The sequence below is a fragment of the Schistocerca nitens genome, unplaced genomic scaffold (genome assembly GCF_023898315.1).
Source record: "Schistocerca nitens isolate TAMUIC-IGC-003100 unplaced genomic scaffold, iqSchNite1.1 HiC_scaffold_468, whole genome shotgun sequence".
In the NCBI taxonomy this organism is placed as follows: Eukaryota; Metazoa; Arthropoda; class Insecta; order Orthoptera; family Acrididae; genus Schistocerca; species Schistocerca nitens.
Window position 1 is genome coordinate 9,227,646 of NW_026046001.1, and position 7,987 is coordinate 9,235,632.

The following is a 7,987-nucleotide window of genomic DNA, read 5'->3' on the forward strand; positions in this document are numbered from 1 at the left end:
CTTCTGCGCAGCCGCTTCTGCGCAGCCGCTTCTGCGCAGCCGCTTCTGCGCAGCCGCTTCTGGGCAGCCGCTTCTGCGCAGCCGCTTCTGCGCAGCCGCTTCTGCGCAGCCGTTTCTGCGCAGCCGTTCCTGCGCAGCCGTTCCTGCGCAGCCGTTCCTGCGCAGCCGTTCCTGCGCAGCCGTTCCTGCGCAGCCGTTCCTGCGCAGCCGTTCCTGCGCAGCCGTTCCTGCGCAGCCGCTTCTGCGCAGCCGCTTCTGCGCAGCCGCTTCTGCGCAGCCGCTTCTGCGCAGCCGCTTCTGCGCAGCCGCTTCTGCGCAGCCGCTTCTGCGCAGCCGCTTCTGCGCAGCCGTTTCTGCGCAGACGCTTCTGCGCAGACGCTTCTGCGCAGACGCTTCTGCGCAGACGCTTCTGCGCAGCCGCTTCTGCGCAGCCGCTTCTGCGCAGCCGCTTCTGCGCAGCCGCTTCTGTGCAGCCGTTCCTGCGCAGCCGTTCCTGCGCAGCCGTTCCTGCGCAGCCGTTCCTGCGCAGCCGTTCCTGCGCAGCCGCTTCTGCGCAGCCGCTTCTGCGCAGCCGCTTCTGCGCAGCCGCTTCTGCGCAGCCGCTTCTGCGCAGCCGCTTCTGCGCCGCCGCTTCTGCGCAGCCGTTTCTGCGCAGCCGTTTCTGCGCAGCCGTTTCTGCGCAGCCGTTTCTGCGCAGCCGTTTCTGCGCAGCCGTTTCTGCGCAGCCGCTTCTGCGCAGCCGCTTCTGCGCAGCCGCTTCTGCGCAGCCGCTTCAGCGCAGCCGCTTCTGCGCAGCCGCTTCTGCGCAGCCGCTTCTGCGCAGCCGTTCCTGCGCAGCCGTTCCTGCGCAGCCGTTCCTGCGCAGCCGTTCCTGCGCAGCCGTTCCTGCGCAGCCGTTCCTGCGCAGCCGTTCCTGCGCAGCCGATCCTGCGCAGCCGTTCCTGCGCAGCCGTTCCTGCGCAGCCGTTCCTGCGCAGCCGTTCCTGCGCAGCCGTTCCTGCGCAGCCGTTCCTGCGCAGCCGCTTCTGCGCAGCCGCTTCTGCGCAGCCGCTTCTGCGCAGCCGCTTCTGCGCAGCCGCTTCTGCGCAGCCGTTTCTGCGCAGCCGTTTCTGCGCAGCCGTTTCTGCGCAGCCGCTTCTGCGCAGCCGCTTCTGCGCAGCCGCTTCTGCGCAGCCGCTTCTGCGCAGCCGCTTCTGCGCAGACGCTTCTGCGCAGACGCTTCTGCGCAGACGCTTCTGCGCAGACGCTTCTGCGCAGACGCTTCTGCGCAGCCGTTTCTGCGCAGACGCTTCTGCGCAGACGCTTCTGCGCAGACGCTTCTGCGCAGCCGCTTCTGCGCAGCCGCTTCTGCGCAGCCGCTTCTGCGCAGCCGCTTCTGCGCAGCCGCTTCTGCGCAGCTGTTCCTGCGCAGCTGTTCCTGCGCAGCTGTTCCTGCGCAGCTGTTCCTGCGCAGCTGTTCCTGCGCAGCTGTTCCTGCGCAGCCGCTTCTGCGCAGCCGCTTCTGCGCAGCCGCTTCTGCGCAGCCGCTTCTGCGCAGCCGCTTCTGCGCAGCCGCTTCTGCGCAACCGCTTCTGCGCAGCCGTTTCTGCGCAGCCGTTTCTGCGCAGCCGTTACTGCGCAGCCGCTTCTGCGCAGCCGCTTCTGCGCAGCCGCTTCTGCGCAGCCGCTTCTGCGCAGCCGCTTCTGCGCAGCCGCTTCTGCGCAGCCGCTTCTGAGCAGCCGCTTCTGCGCAGCCGCTTCTGCGCAGCCGCTTCTGCGCAGCCGCTTCTGCGCAGCCGCTTCTGCGCAGCCGCTTCTGCGCAGCCGCTTCTGCGCAGCCGCTTCTGCGCAGCCGTTTCTGCGCAGCCGTTTCTGCGCAGCCGTTTCTGCGCAGCCGTTTCTGCGCAGACGCTTCTGCGCAGACGCTTCTGCGCAGACGCTTCTGCGCAGCCGCTTCTGCGCAGCCGCTTCTGCGCAGCCGGTTCTGCGCAGCCGCTTCTGCGCAGCCGCTTCTGCGCAGCTGTTCCTGCGCAGCTGTTCCTGCGCAGCTGTTCCTGCGCAGCTGTTCCTGCGCAGCTGTTCCTGCGCAGCTGTTCCTGCGCAGCTGTTCCTGCGCAGCCGCTTCTGCGCAGCCGCTTCTGCGCAGCCGCTTCTGCGCAGCCGCTTCTGCGCAGCCGCTTCTGCGCAGCCGTTTCTGCGCAGCCGTTTCTGCGCAGCCGTTTCTGCGCAGCCGCTTCTGCGCAGCCGCTTCTGCGCAGCCGCTTCTGCGCAGCCGCTTCTGCGCAGCCGCTTCTGCGCAGCCGTTTCTGCGCAGCCGTTTCTGCGCAGCCGTTACTGCGCAGCGGCTTCTGCGCAGCCGCTTCTGCGCAGCCGCTTCTGCGCAGCCGCTTCTGCGCAGCCGCTTCTGCGCAGCCGCTTCTGCGCAGCCGTTACTGCGCAGCCGTTTCTGCGCAGCCGTTCCTGCGCAGCCGTTCCTGCGCAGCCGTTCCTGCGCAGCCGTTCCTGCGCAGCCGTTCCTGCGCAGCTGTTCCTGCGCAGCTGTTCCTGCGCAGCAGTTCCTGCGCAGCCGCTTCTGCGCAGCCGCTTCTGCGCAGCCGCTTCTGCGCAGCCGCTTCTGCGCAGCCGTTTCTGCGCAGCCGTTTCTGCGCAGCCGTTACTGCGCAGCGGCTTCTGCGCAGCCGCTTCTGCGCAGCCGCTTCTGCGCAGCCGCTTCTGCGCAGCCGCTTCTGCGCAGCCGCTTCTGCGCAGCCGTTCCTGCGCAGCCGTTCCTGCGCAGCCGTTCCTGCGCAGCCGTTCCTGCGCAGCCGTTCCTGCGCAGCCGTTCCTGCGCAGCTGTTCCTGCGCAGCAGTTCCTGCGCAGCCGCTTCTGCGCAGCCGCTTCTGCGCAGCCGCTTCTGCGCAGCCGCTTCTGCCCAGCCGCTTCTGCGCAGCCGCTTCTGCGCAGCCGCTTCTGCGCAGGCGCTTCTGCGCAGCCGTTTCTGCGCAGCCGTTTCTGCGCAGCCGTTTCTGCGCAGCCGTTTCTGCGCAGCCGTTTCTGCGCAGCCGTTTCTGCGCAGCCGCTTCTGCGCAGCCGCTTCTGCGCAGCCGCTTCTGCGCAGCCGCTTCTGCGCAGCCGCTTCTGCGCAGCTGTTCCTGCGCAGCTGTTCCTGCGCAGCTGTTCCTGCGCAGCTGTTCCTGCGCAGCTGTTCCTGCGCAGCTGCTCCTGCGCAGCCGCTCCTGCGCAGCCGCTCCTGCGCAGCCGCTCCTGCGCAGCCGCTCCTGCGCAGCCGCTTCTGCGCAGCCGTTCCTGCGCAGCCGTTCCTGCGCAGCCGTTCCTGCGCAGCCGTTCCTGCGCAGCCGTTCCTGCGCAGCCGCTTCTGCGCAGCCGCTTCTGCGCAGCCGCTTCTGCGCAGCCGCTTCTGCGCAGCCGCTTCTGCGCAGCCGCTTCTGCGCAGCCGCTTCTGCGCAGCCGTTTCTGCGCAGCCGCTTCTGCGCAGCCGCTTCTGCGCAGCCGCTTCTGCGCAGCCGCTTCTGCGCAGCCGCTTCTGCGCAGCCGCTTCTGCGCAGCCGCTTCTGCGCAGCCGCTTCTGCGCAGCCGCTTCTGCGCAGCCGCTTCTGGGCAGCCGCTTCTGCGCAGCCGCTTCTGCGCAGCCGCTTCTGCGCAGCCGCTTCTGCGCAGCCGTTCCTGCGCAGCCGTTCCTGCGCAGCCGTTCCTGCGCAGCCGTTCCTGCGCAGCCGTTCCTGCGCAGCCGTTCCTGCGCAGCCGTTCCTGCGCAGCCGCTTCTGCGCAGCCGCTTCTGCGCAGCCGCTTCTGCGCAGCCGCTTCTGCGCAGCCGCTTCTGCGCAGCCGCTTCTGCGCAGCCGCTTCTGCGCAGCCGCTTCTGCGCAGCCGTTTCTGCGCAGACGCTTCTGCGCAGACGCTTCTGCGCAGACGCTTCTGCGCAGACGCTTCTGCGCAGCCGCTTCTGCGCAGCCGCTTCTGCGCAGCCGCTTCTGCGCAGCCGCTTCTGCGCAGCCGTTCCTGCGCAGCCGTTCCTGCGCAGCCGTTCCTGCGCAGCCGTTCCTGCGCAGCCGTTCCTGCGCAGCCGCTTCTGCGCAGCCGCTTCTGCGCAGCCGCTTCTGCGCAGCCGCTTCTGCGCAGCCGCTTCTGCGCAGCCGCTTCTGCGCCGCCGCTTCTGCGCAGCCGTTTCTGCGCAGCCGTTTCTGCGCAGCCGTTTCTGCGCAGCCGTTTCTGCGCAGCCGTTTCTGCGCAGCCGTTTCTGCGCAGCCGCTTCTGCGCAGCCGCTTCTGCGCAGCCGCTTCTGCGCAGCCGCTTCAGCGCAGCCGCTTCTGCGCAGCCGCTTCTGCGCAGCCGCTTCTGCGCAGCCGTTCCTGCGCAGCCGTTCCTGCGCAGCCGTTCCTGCGCAGCCGTTCCTGCGCAGCCGTTCCTGCGCAGCCGTTCCTGCGCAGCCGTTCCTGCGCAGCCGATCCTGCGCAGCCGTTCCTGCGCAGCCGTTCCTGCGCAGCCGTTCCTGCGCAGCCGTTCCTGCGCAGCCGCTTCTGCGCAGCCGCTTCTGCGCAGCCGCTTCTGCGCAGCCGCTTCTGCGCAGCCGTTTCTGCGCAGCCGTTTCTGCGCAGCCGTTTCTGCGCAGCCGCTTCTGCGCAGCCGCTTCTGCGCAGCCGCTTCTGCGCAGCCGCTTCTGCGCAGCCGCTTCTGCGCAGACGCTTCTGCGCAGACGCTTCTGCGCAGACGCTTCTGCGCAGACGCTTCTGCGCAGACGCTTCTGCGCAGCCGTTTCTGCGCAGACGCTTCTGCGCAGACGCTTCTGCGCAGACGCTTCTGCGCAGCCGCTTCTGCGCAGCCGCTTCTGCGCAGCCGCTTCTGCGCAGCCGCTTCTGCGCAGCCGCTTCTGCGCAGCTGTTCCTGCGCAGCTGTTCCTGCGCAGCTGTTCCTGCGCAGCTGTTCCTGCGCAGCCGCTTCTGCGCAGCCGCTTCTGCGCAGCCGCTTCTGCGCAGCCGCTTCTGCGCAGCCGCTTCTGCGCAGCCGCTTCTGCGCAACCGCTTCTGCGCAGCCGTTTCTGCGCAGCCGTTTCTGCGCAGCCGTTACTGCGCAGCCGCTTCTGCGCAGCCGCTTCTGCGCAGCCGCTTCTGCGCAGCCGCTTCTGCGCAGCCGCTTCTGCGCAGCCGCTTCTGCGCAGCCGCTTCTGAGCAGCCGCTTCTGCGCAGCCGCTTCTGCGCAGCCGCTTCTGCGCAGCCGCTTCTGCGCAGCCGCTTCTGCGCAGCCGCTTCTGCGCAGCCGCTTCTGCGCAGCCGCTTCTGCGCAGCCGTTTCTGCGCAGCCGTTTCTGCGCAGCCGTTTCTGCGCAGCCGTTTCTGCGCAGACGCTTCTGCGCAGACGCTTCTGCGCAGACGCTTCTGCGCAGCCGCTTCTGCGCAGCCGCTTCTGCGCAGCCGGTTCTGCGCAGCCGCTTCTGCGCAGCCGCTTCTGCGCAGCTGTTCCTGCGCAGCTGTTCCTGCGCAGCTGTTCCTGCGCAGCTGTTCCTGCGCAGCTGTTCCTGCGCAGCTGTTCCTGCGCAGCTGTTCCTGCGCAGCCGCTTCTGCGCAGCCGCTTCTGCGCAGCCGCTTCTGCGCAGCCGCTTCTGCGCAGCCGCTTCTGCGCAGCCGTTTCTGCGCAGCCGTTTCTGCGCAGCCGTTTCTGCGCAGCCGCTTCTGCGCAGCCGCTTCTGCGCAGCCGCTTCTGCGCAGCCGCTTCTGCGCAGCCGCTTCTGCGCAGCCGTTTCTGCGCAGCCGTTTCTGCGCAGCCGTTACTGCGCAGCGGCTTCTGCGCAGCCGCTTCTGCGCAGCCGCTTCTGCGCAGCCGCTTCTGCGCAGCCGCTTCTGCGCAGCCGCTTCTGCGCAGCCGTTACTGCGCAGCCGTTTCTGCGCAGCCGTTCCTGCGCAGCCGTTCCTGCGCAGCCGTTCCTGCGCAGCCGTTCCTGCGCAGCCGTTCCTGCGCAGCCGTTCCTGCGCAGCTGTTCCTGCGCAGCAGTTCCTGCGCAGCCGCTTCTGCGCAGCCGCTTCTGCGCAGCCGCTTCTGCGCAGCCGCTTCTGCCCAGCCGCTTCTGCGCAGCCGCTTCTGCGCAGCCGCTTCTGCGCAGGCGCTTCTGCGCAGCCGTTTCTGCGCAGCCGTTTCTGCGCAGCCGTTTCTGCGCAGCCGTTTCTGCGCAGCCGTTTCTGCGCAGCCGTTTCTGCGCAGCCGTTTCTGCGCAGCCGTTTCTGCGCAGCCGCTTCTGCGCAGCCGCTTCTGCGCAGCCGTTTCTGCGCAGCCGTTTCTGCGCAGCCGTTTCTGCGCAGCCGTTACTGCGCAGCCGCTTCTGCGCAGCCGCTTCTGCGCAGCCGCTTCTGCGCAGCCGCTTCTGCGCAGCCGCTTCTGCGCAGCCGCTTCTGCGCAGCCGTTTCTGCGCAACCGTTTCTGCGCAACCGTTTCTGCGCAGCCGTTTCTGCGCAGCCGTTACTGCGCAGCCGTTTCTGCGCAGCCGCTTCTGCGCAGCCGCTTCTGCGCAGCCGCTTCTGCGCAGCCGCTTCTGCGCAGCCGCTTCTGCGCAGCCGCTTCTGCGCAGCCGCTTCTGCGCAGCGTTTCTGCGCAGCCGTTTCTGCGCAGCCGTTTCTGCGCAGCCGTTACTGCGCAGCCGCTTCTGCGCAGCCGCTTCTGCGCAGTCGTTCCTGCGCAGCCGTTCCTGCGCAGCCGTTCCTGCGCAGCCGTTCCTGCGCAGCCGTTCCTGCGCAGCCGTTCCTGCGCAGCCGTTCCTGCGCAGACGTTCCTGCGCAGACGTTCCTGCGCAGCCGTTCCTGCGAAGCCGATCCCGCGCAGCCGTTCCCGTGCAGCCGTTCCCGCGCAGCCGTTCCCGCGCAGCCGTTCCCGCGCAGCCGTTCCCGCGCAGCCGTTCCCGCGCAGCCGCTTCTGCGCAGCCGCTTCTGCGCAGCCGCTTCTGCGCAGCCGCTTCTGCGCAGCCGCTTCTGCGCAGCCGCTTCTGCGCAGCCGCTTCTGCGCAGCCGCTTCTGCGCAGCCGCTTCTGCGCAGCCGCTTCTGCGCAGCCGCTTCTGCGCAGCCGCTTCTGCGCAGCCGTTCCTGCGCAGCCGTTCCTGCGCAGCCGTTCCTGCGCAGACGTTCCTGCGCAGACGTTCCTGCGCAGCCGTTCCCGCGAAGCCGTTCCCGCGAAGCCGATCCCGCGCAGCCGTTCCCGCGCAGCCGTTCCCGCGCAGCCGTTCCCGCGCAGCCGTTCCCGCGCAGCCGTTCCCGCGCAGCCGCTTCTGCGCAGCCGCTTCTGCGCAGCCGCTTCTGCGCAGCCGCTTCTGCGCAGCCGCTTCTGCGCAGCCGCTTCTGCGCAGCCGTTACTGCGCAGCCGCTTCTGCGCAGCCGCTTCTGCGCAGCCGTTCCTGCGCAGCCGTTCCTGCGCAGCCGTTTCTGCGCAGCCGTTTCTGCGCAGCCGTTTCTGCGCAGCCGTTACTGCGCAGCCGCTTCTGCGCAGCCGCTTCTGCGCAGCCGTTCCTGCGCAGCCGTTCCTGCGCAGCCGTTCCTGCGCAGCCGTTCCTGCGCAGCCGTTCCTGCGCAGCCGTTCCTGCGCAGCCGTTCCTGCGCAGCCGTTCCTGCGCAGACGTTCCTGCGCAGACGTTCCTGCGCAGCCGTTCCCGCGAAGCCGATCCCGCGCAGCCGTTCCCGCGCAGCCGTTCCCGCGCAGCCGTTCCCGCGCAGCCGTTCCCGCGCAGCCGTTCCCGCGCAGCCGTTCCCGCGCAGCCGCTTCTGCGCAGCCGCTTCTGCGCAGCCGCTTCTGCGCAGCCGCTTCTGCGCAGCCGCTTCTGCGCAGCCGCTTCTGCGCAGCCGCTTCTGCGCAGCCGCTTCTGCGCAGCCGTTCCTGCGCAGCCGTTCCTGCGCAGCCGTTCCTGCGCAGCCGTTCCTGCGCAGACGTTCCTGCGCAGACGTTCCTGCGCAGCCGTTCCTGCGAAGCCGATCCTGCGCAGCCGTTCCCGCGCAGCCGTTCCCGCGCAGCCGTTCCCGCGCAGCCGTTCCCGCG